The 9,585-nt window shown below is 43.4% G+C and overlaps 1 long non-coding RNA gene across 1 annotated transcript; it reads right to left on the reverse strand.

Annotated features, from left to right (window-relative positions):
* Positions 1-365: 365 nt before the first annotated feature.
* Positions 366-9,585, reverse strand: LOC128316264 (uncharacterized). Its single transcript, XR_008299864.1, has 3 exons — positions 6,784-9,585; positions 3,211-3,416; positions 366-895 (listed from the first exon to the last, which is right to left on the reverse strand). It is a non-coding gene; the product is annotated as an uncharacterized LOC128316264 (long non-coding RNA).

Genomic DNA, 9,585 nt, shown 5'->3' on the forward strand with positions numbered 1-9,585 from the left:
ACCTTTTGGATTTCTTCAAACCAAATTTCTCAACTTTTAGAAGTACAGTTCCCTCCAACCTTCCTACGGGGGTTCAGTGACCTGAGACATTACCAGACAGAGTATAGAAATAAATGTTTGGGTGGGGGTAGAACGTACTCTACACCACTTGGGAAGCAACCCCACAGTCGTCAAAACGTCTGTTTCCTATCATCCTGGAATCACCCAGTTCCTACAATTCAGACTGCAGGTGGATCCAGGAGTGACGTGTGTGGGGTCCCAATGACGGCACAGTGTGAGGTGGGGGAAACGCCCATAGTTTGGCACGTTCCGGCACCATCTCAATGGGGAAGCCTCCTACAGTCAAGAATAGCTTGATAACAATACCACTTTATATAACTTTATTAAATGCCATGCAGGTGCTGAGCTCCTGAGCTGCATTAATCATTTAATTCTAGACCAGAGATGAGAAAAGGATTGTGAAGTGTCTTCTGATGGGTCAAAGACGCCTTGCACAACTAAGGAGCAGATTTCTGTGTTCACACCATGATCTAAAGGCTCTGGCTTTCTGCCTGGCTTGGAGTCTCGAGGTTCACCCTTAGGAATCTCTTTCTCCTCGACACTTGATTGTGAACTAGGAATGCATCCCACTGGGGAGGGATTCTAAGGGATCCCACTTCCCTTAGAAAACCAAAGTACAGTTACTCCAAGGAAGGCAACAGTCCGCAAGCCACTCAGGCCAGATTGGTCTCTCACAAAATCCCCTTTCGTCTCACAGGAGATCAAATCCAGATCTCCATGGGAATAGGTCACAATTCCAGGTCGGAGCACCAGCTGGCAATAAGATTGTGTATTTCTAAGGAGCGTCCTCTGACTTCGTTAGTCCTCCATTGAGAACCAACCACTGTGGCCGAGCCTATGGTAGAAGCAATTTGGATATTAAGAGCTTTGGATCCTTCCCAAAGAATTTTCCATCTCACCAGAATGAGTAAAATTTAATACATGGTGACACAATCTAATAATTAAATAACGTGTTCTCTTGTTCCAAGAATTCATTCCCAATGAAGGAAAACCAGAGTAAACAAGTGTATATTACAAATATATATAGCATAGAAATACATTTTATGTATTCTAAATATATACTAACATATTACATATATTATCATTTATATGTTATACAAATTAATAAATTATGTAAATGTAATGATTTAAATATTATATTTTTAATATTTATATATTATAATTACATATATTTACATGTAATATAATACAAAAATATAAATATATTAATAATATGTTAATATATTTTTAATATATAAAATATACTCTTATGCTAAACTGAATAATGCTTGCTAATTATCTGACAAATTTTAGTAGTGGTATTTGTTCCATTAAATTGGAGAATTCCACATCATTTTTTAATATCAACCCTCCTCAGTCTACCAGAATGAAAAGCACCCAGTAAGCATTCAGCAAAATACATGACCGACTAAATCCACTGTTCCAGGCAAGGCTTTCCATGGAGAATGGCTTGCTTTAGCAACCATTATCTTGAGCCTTTCTGTGAGTTTTGAAATTGGTAAAATCAAGAGATGGATACTAAAAAGGCAGAACAAATTTGGAGATACTAGAATAAATGTAGAAGAATCTAAGATTCACCAAGTCAATAATGGAACTGTAAAGAGTAAGACGTCAGAAAAAAAACTCAGATAAGAAAAAGGAAGGAAGGAGGGAGGGAAGGAGGAGAGAGAGGAGGGAGGAGGAAGGAAGGCCAAAAGAGCCACAAAATGAACATTCAAACGAAAGGATTGTATTTTTTATCCCAGCAAATGGCTGGGGATAGTAGAACAGAACGGAACTGGAAGAAGAGAGAAAGAAAACTCAGCACAATAAAAGAGTTGAAAAAAGAATGGCCGGTGTCTTAGATGAGGATGGGGAAGATTTCATGAAGCACAGACACCGAGATGTTCTCTAATATGGAAATGGACATTCCAAAAGTAAAAAGTGACAAAAGCTGTATCCTAAAACCTTTTACAACATGTTTTCAGACACAGAATTATTTATGGTAAATGTATCTTTTTTTTTTTTGATGGTGGCTTTTCTTTTTTTTTTTTAATATGAAATTTATTGTCAAATTCGTTTCCATACAACCCCCAGTGCTCATCCCAACAGGTGCCCTCCTCGATGCCCATCACCCACTTTCCCCCCTCCCCTCACCCCCCATCAACCCTGTTTGTTCTCAGTTTTTAAGAATCTCTTATGGTTTGGCTCCCTCCCTCTCTAACTGTTTTTTTTTTTTCTTTTTTTCCTTCCCCTCCCCAATGGTCTTCTGTTAAGTTTCTCCAGATCCACGTAAGAGTGAAAACATATGGCATCTGTCTTTCTCTGTATGACTAAAGTCTTGCTTAAGGGCATCGATGGTTTCTTCGCTGATAAATACAACAACAAACTCTATAGTTATCTTTCCTAGTTGTCTCTGCAAAATGAAAGGCTGCTAGCCAGTCTCTGTTCTGAAACTTTGTCTGTTCCCATACTCTGGAACTCTCTGCTCCCTCTCTGGTATTCCACAGTTTCGGTCATCCTTGGAATCCTTTTCCCCTGCTCCCCCCAGAGAGTTAGAGCTCCCTAGATGATCTCCTCACACATCTTCCCAGGTGAATCTTTCCCAACGCTATACTTTTGTCACCAACTGTTTCCATGGAAACACTCGAGAACAGGCTGGTCCGTAAGGAGTCACACAGGAGATAGCACACAGATTTATGCTGTGTCGAGGTCCTTTGCTCTTCTTAGTAGCACTCTGCAAACGTCGCCCAAACAACTGGATGTTTTATGGGGAAAATGATTTTTCTGTTTCCATGTTTCTGCTTCTGTTGGTTCAGTAATAAATATGAGACCTTTTGTTTGAAAAAGAAAATGAACTCCTCCCTCTAGTGCCCAGTGAAATTTATCTTGAAATTTATCCCGTACCCCTATTTTTTTTCAAAATCGCCTACCACCTACCCAACTGCTTAGTCCAGAGACCCCAGAATTATTCTTGCCCTCTTTCTCCCCTCAAGCTCCATATAACAATTGACCATGAAATCCTCTCAAAATGACCATGGCTATATCTCTTGAATCCTCTATTTCTCTCTTTGCTGATTTCATATTATGGTTTATTCTTCCATCATTCTTGTCCGTTCCGTGGAAACAGCCTAACTGACCTCTTTGCCCAAGGTTAAATATTATACTCACCAGAGCGTCTTTCTAATCAACCATGCATTTGATTACGTCTCTCCTCCATTCAAACATTTCAATGCTTCCAGGATCTTTCTTCAAGATAAAATCCAAATTACTTGTGGGGCGCCTGGGTGGCTCAGTCGGTTAAGCATCCGACTGTTGATCTTAGCTCAGGTCTTGATCTCAGGGTCATGAGTTCAAACCCCACGTTGGGCTCCATGCTGGGCATGAAGAAAGAAAGTCCAAATTACTTAGCAAGTTAGTCAAGGTGTTACTGATCTAGGCCCTGCTGAGCTCGCCTCTCCCCCGTCTCTAAGCCCTCACCCAAGAGGGGGTCCTTATGCACCACAAGCCTCTGGCATCTAGACTGTGAATTTAAGACTTCCTCTGTGCAGAAAAGTTCTTCCAGCTTCTTAGGTTTGTTTCAACTAGATACCTCCTTTTTTAAAATTCCAGACTGCTGTACAATGTCATCACCTCCAGGAAGATCTCTCTGCTGTCCCTATTTCCTATTTGAAACAGCCAGCCAGCCCGTGAGCTTTTCAGCCCACTTTTCATACTAGACCATAGCGCTAATCAAGTTGGATTTTCATCACCCATTTTCTTGCGTGGCTATTGGAGCGACTACCCCCACTCAGGTTACAGATGGTAGGGTCTGTCAAGACAAGACAAGCACTTTATTTGACTTATGCACCAGCTGCCCTATCACAGAGGATGGTGTATGGTGTGCCTTCCATAAATGCTTGTTCAGTAAATGCATGAATGAATGAGTAAAAATATTTTAACCTTCAGGAAAGAAACCTGAAAGTCTGTAAAGCTTTAAAGGAAGACTGTTACTGGCTATCTATGTCAACAGATGAGTGGAAATTTGGCAGAGGGAAAAAAAAAATCAGTGTGTCCTCTTTACCCACATTAACTCCTGTTGATGATGAAGTTTTAAGAGAAAACCAAAATAATCATTTGCTTAGGATTTCTCCTCTAATAGCTCAAAACACCTGAAATGGGCAGAGGAGTGATCGTGTCTAAGTGTGTTGCTTAATGCATTACTATTACGTAGAATAAATATCCTTAGTGTAGGTGCAAAAGACAGAGTAGCTATATCCAACAAATACTTCAATAATTTTCTGTCCATAATTTGACAGCTTTGCTTTATTGCATTTTGCATCCAATACTGCTGATGCAATGTATGTATGTGTGTATGTACTTATTTATTTTAGTGATTTTTTTTTCAGCCTTGAATATTTTAGTAACTCCTTTTAATCTAGGTTATGTGAAAGGCAAGCACGTGCCTAGATGTGGGTCTTTTAATCTAGGTTATGTGAAAGGCAAGCACGTGTCTAGATGTGGGTCTTTGAATTGAATAGTTTGGTATTTTTGTGGGTCTCCTGGTCTACAAGCTCGTGTTCTTTAAGCTTGAAAAATACTGTTGGGGCACCTGGACGGCTTAGTTGATTAAGCATCCCAACTCTTGATTTCGGCTCAGGTCATGATCTTCCGGTCATGAGGTCGAGTCCCATGTTGAGCCCCTCATCAAGTGTGGAGCCTACTTAAGATTCTCTTTCTCTCTCTCTCTCTCTCTCTCTCTCTCTGCGCCCCTCCCCCACTTGCACTCCCTCTCTCTCAAAAAATAAGAATAAATTTAAAAAAAGAAAAATATTGTTTTGTTTTTATAACTTCTAGTATTTACTTTTCTTTGGTTAAAATGATTTATTTTATTATTTGTTTTATCTTTCCTGGACTCGTCTATTTTATCTATGCCTGTCATTTTCTTCATCTTCCTATTTTTCTCAATTAACTTTCAGACTCCTGTAAAAAACTGTCTTGACATTTTGAAATTGTACCATCAATATCATACAGGAAGTAGGATTTATGGGAGGAGAAGGAAGGTTGAAACAATGACAATGCCTCGCATAATATCTTTATCAATAATGCTGATTGGATTAAATGTGCAGGAAGGAGAGTCATAAAGGAGCTTCAATGAATAGGGAGGAAGGACAATTAATTATCCATCCCGGCGACACCAGTGAACATTGATTGGGCACTCACCAATAGAGGTGTTGCTGATCCGGGATGAATAAGGCTTTGCCCTTGACCTCCAGCACTGAAAGTGAGAAACATTTATTTTACCCTGCCATCTTCTGTCATATTAAAACAATCCCAGGCTTTCAAAAGAGCTCTTCATTAAATTACAATGTAAAAACATTGTTGTGCTTCTAAAAATCTTACAGTCACTACCCATCCCTATAATCCCCCAGAATATTTATCGCCAGCCAGTCAGGTGATAAAGGACTGTGTCCTTTCATTTGCTCCTGGTGCATGAGACCTCATTCACAGAGATCTACAAGCACTGGGCCTTCACACACCCGAGAGCTGGCAGACCACGTCATTCTTGCCATACATTGAAGGTAGCTGTCCCTTTTCCAGTCGTCACTCATTAGAACCAATAATCTCTGTTAATTGGGGACTCCATGAACCGCAATGTTCTTAATCTTCAGAGTTAAATTATTTTCCCAAATCCTTCATTTCTCATAACAGTCTTGTCACTGTTAAGAACAAAAATTCATTTGAAGATGTGGTTGGCTTTATTAAGTGAGTCGTGAGTAGGGCAGCCTCCCAGCTAGCGAGCAGAAGAGGTGCATAACACTCAAGTTTTCCATAGGAAAGAGGGTGGGGCAAGAAGTTATTATTAGCCAAAGAAAAGTGAGGTTTCGGGGAGGGGGAGGGGCAGGAAGTCTACAGTGCCAGTGACCTCATCCTCCTTTGGTGGGGGTTGGGGAGGATGGTGAGGGCCCAGACGACGACAGAGTACCTCAAGGTACAGACCGCCAAGTTCCCAGATGACCAGTTAAGTCTACATTCCTGGAGGAGGTTGAAACTGCAGTTAGAGCAGGCAGAAAGGCCCAGTCTGGTTACTTGAGCTAGCACAAGTGACTCCATTTTGGGCCTGTGGTTTTCTTCCTGCTTTTTACTTTAGCTGCATTCTCAAACAGGTGATGGGCGTGACAGAAAAGAAGACCACCCCCTTCCACCCTCAGAAGGTGCTTCTTTCCGTCCTGTCCCCATGAAACAGAGGGAACACTGGGCAAAAAGACACGCATCTAATGTACAAGAATACATAAGTATTAAAGTATTATATAACATAATATTATATAATATAGAATATATAATAAAGTAAGACCTTACTATCAAACTCAAAAGCGTGCCACAGCAGACTTTTGCTTAAAAGTCTGTTAGACTTGGAAACCAGCCTATGAAATAAATATCACAGCTCTATTGCTCTCAGCCGTGTACCCACGTCTCAGGAATTCACTCACAAGCGGAAGGAACGCCAATATAAAACTGTGAGGGAAATGTTTACCTTGAAAGCATAATGAAGTTGGAGACAGTATAAACACCCATCAACATGGAGACTATAAAATACACTAGATTTATCTGCCCGACACACACACTTCAGACGCTGGTCAAAGGTCCAGGTTGTCCCCTGTGCTTCTGACCGACGGGACTGTGGACCGGAGGCTCCCATGACCGCCTCCTTGGGTTCATTTAATTCGATAGTGGCTCGCAAGCCCAAAGAAACGTTTCACTTACCAGATCACCGGTTTATCCTGGAAGGATACAGCTTGGGAACGGGCCAGATGGAAGAAATGCGTGGGATGAGGTATGGCCAGAGCACATGGAACTCACATCCTTTTCAGGGGACCTGTCTCTCCCCCAATTTCCACGTGTTCACCAACCTGGAAGCTCTCCTAAGCCCTTCCTTTGGTGTTTTATGGAGGCCTCATTACCTCGGCATGCTTGATTACATCATCGACCTTGGTGATGGATTCAACCTCCACCGAGGTCTGAGGGGGTGGGACTGAAAGTTCCAATCACCTGGTCCCTTCCCCTGGCAACCAGCCCCAACCTCCGAAGGGGTCCAAAAGTCACTTCATTAACCTAACAAAAGACACCTTGATTGCTCTGATCCCTTAGGAAAGTCCGAGGGATTTTGGATACAGGGTCTTGTAGAGTCAGACGCATTGAATTGAAAGGATATTCATGATCTTTTATAAGAAAGAGTCAGGTTCCAAACAGCAAAATAAGATTGTGTGGTAAAACCAGGTAAGGGGAAAACAATGGAAAGCCTGGTAGGATCTGTGACTACGGTTAACACCGCGTGGTGAGTTGTTTTCTTTTTTTTTCCTTTTATTTTTTTCACTGATATGAAAATGAGTATGTATCTTGTAGCTAGTCAAAAATATGTAAACACTATAGTTTACAAGATAAAATGCAGAGGCCCGGGGGCTTGGGGCACAGCCCTGGATGGGACCTGGATGCTTGGGTCCTACTTCTAACTCAGCTGCCTAGATGTTCACGGAAATCCTTCAACCACGTGAGCCTGAGTTTCTCCGCCTTCAAGAGAAATGCGTTTTAAAGTTCAGTAATGGCTGTAAAATTTGGATTGATGGATGCTTTAAACCTCTGTTTCTCATTCTATTATCTACCCACCTAGACCACACTGTCCAAACACATTGTCAAAGGCTCAAATGCACCTTGCACAGCATGTCTGCCTGGAAGGTGCCATTGGCGACTTCTTGGCAGCCAGGGCTCCCCCCCCCCCCAACCCCCGATGCCTCTGCATTTCATTGTGTAAACTAGAGGTGTTTAAATATTTTTGACTATCTCCAAGGTACTGCACACACTTGCAGGTTTACATACAGAAAATGTGGGGCAAAGGTGGGTGGGCACCTGCTGGTGGACAGGGAAGGTCAAACAGACCGCTGTCTTGGGGTCAGTCACGGGCGGGATCTTACTGGCTGGGGACAGTCCTTGCCGCGTGAGCGGGCACTTTAGTTCCATCAGGGGCTGCTTTGCCTACAGTATCTTCCTTCTGAGCCCAGGGACGAGCTGGAAAGACCCCAACTAGACAGTCTGTGGCCAAAGTGGAGGCAGCTGAAGTCCTCTTTCAGAGAGGGTGTCCTGGAGACCAGCTTCCCTGGAGGAGGGTGGGTTTGGGGAGGCTCAGCAGGTGCAGGTGGGTGGAATGAACCGGGACGCGGACTCAGCCAGGAGGCCACGGCAGCAATCTGGGCATGAAGGACTGAGCACAGGATGCGTCCACAGCACCAGGCGGGATGGTGACCCCAGGCCCCTGGATACGACGCTCGGGCGGGCGGTGTGCAAGAGGGGAATCCATCCAGACTGCTGCTTCTGAGCTCCTGGGGCGCACAGAGCTTACTTCATCCTCCACCCCGAGTTGTCCTGATCCTTGCTGCACGCGTCTGTTTTCACTGCCCTCCTCACTGGGAACGAAGGGTCTGGGATACACCCAGGCTTTCAGGAAATGAGATGAACAAACATGGGGGGAGTGAGAATGTTCTCCCAAACAGGAATACGGCTCTAACCCAGTTTGATTTTCAGGAGTGACGCTTAGGTTATGATGTACACTAAAAGCTTTTTTACATTCACCCTGGGAGAGTAATAAAAAATAATCCATTTGGCCAAGAAGCATGGTGGCCCGTGAAGCCGGAAGCTCACGACAAGGACCAGGGCCGCAGGCAAACCTCTAAATACCAGCACGGGCCCACCAGGGCTGATGGAAACAAAGCCTCTTCCTGGGTATTGTTTCGTGGGATTGGCCGCAGTTTCGAATTTTGTGCGTCTCATTATCAACACAATGTTCTACGTTTACCCCCCAGTAAATATTTTTGCAAGATAATATTTAACGATAAGGATATTTTGTTCACTAGACTTTTCCCCCCATCGACAACTGGAGGTTGACCTCTAACTTGGCGAAAGCTGAACAAACAGTGGTGGACGATATTCCCACCTGTCACTTCTAGGACGCCTTCCTTTTTTAAATCTGGAATGAGGGGGTCTCCTCTACCCATCCCCCCAGCGCTTCCCCGGAAAAAAATAAAAAGCGTACCCAAATGACAGCTTCTGACTAATACTCTCTTCTCTTCCTTTTCTGAAATGAGTAGGATGCTGTCCTCTCCCTCGGGCGTGAGTGCAGACAAGATTTGTGACCCAGCAGGAGCATGCGACACGCCATCACGCCATCACGGGCGATCTGAATTCCCCACCTTTCCCGCACTCTCTCTTCTCCTTTCCTTCCCAAACAATTCCTCAGGAAGGGATCCTCTGATGAGTGAAAACTTCTGTGTCGCAGCCGCATCTGGGGGATCGGGGGATCGCTGGAGAGGCAGGAGGCCTCAGGCGCCATGAGATGCCCCACAATGCGCTCCTGGTCACATCCCTTCTCCCGGCCTCAGTTTCCTGGGTGTAAAACGAGGAATCTGGAATAACACTCTTTTCTTTTTTAAGGGAGAAGATGAGATGGTATGGTGACTATGGAATCTTCCCCATTTTTAAAAGTTGTTATTTTTTAATTGTTTAAAATGTTTATTA

This window comes from Acinonyx jubatus, chromosome B4 (genome assembly GCF_027475565.1).
Source record: "Acinonyx jubatus isolate Ajub_Pintada_27869175 chromosome B4, VMU_Ajub_asm_v1.0, whole genome shotgun sequence".
Taxonomy (NCBI): Eukaryota; Metazoa; Chordata; class Mammalia; order Carnivora; family Felidae; genus Acinonyx; species Acinonyx jubatus.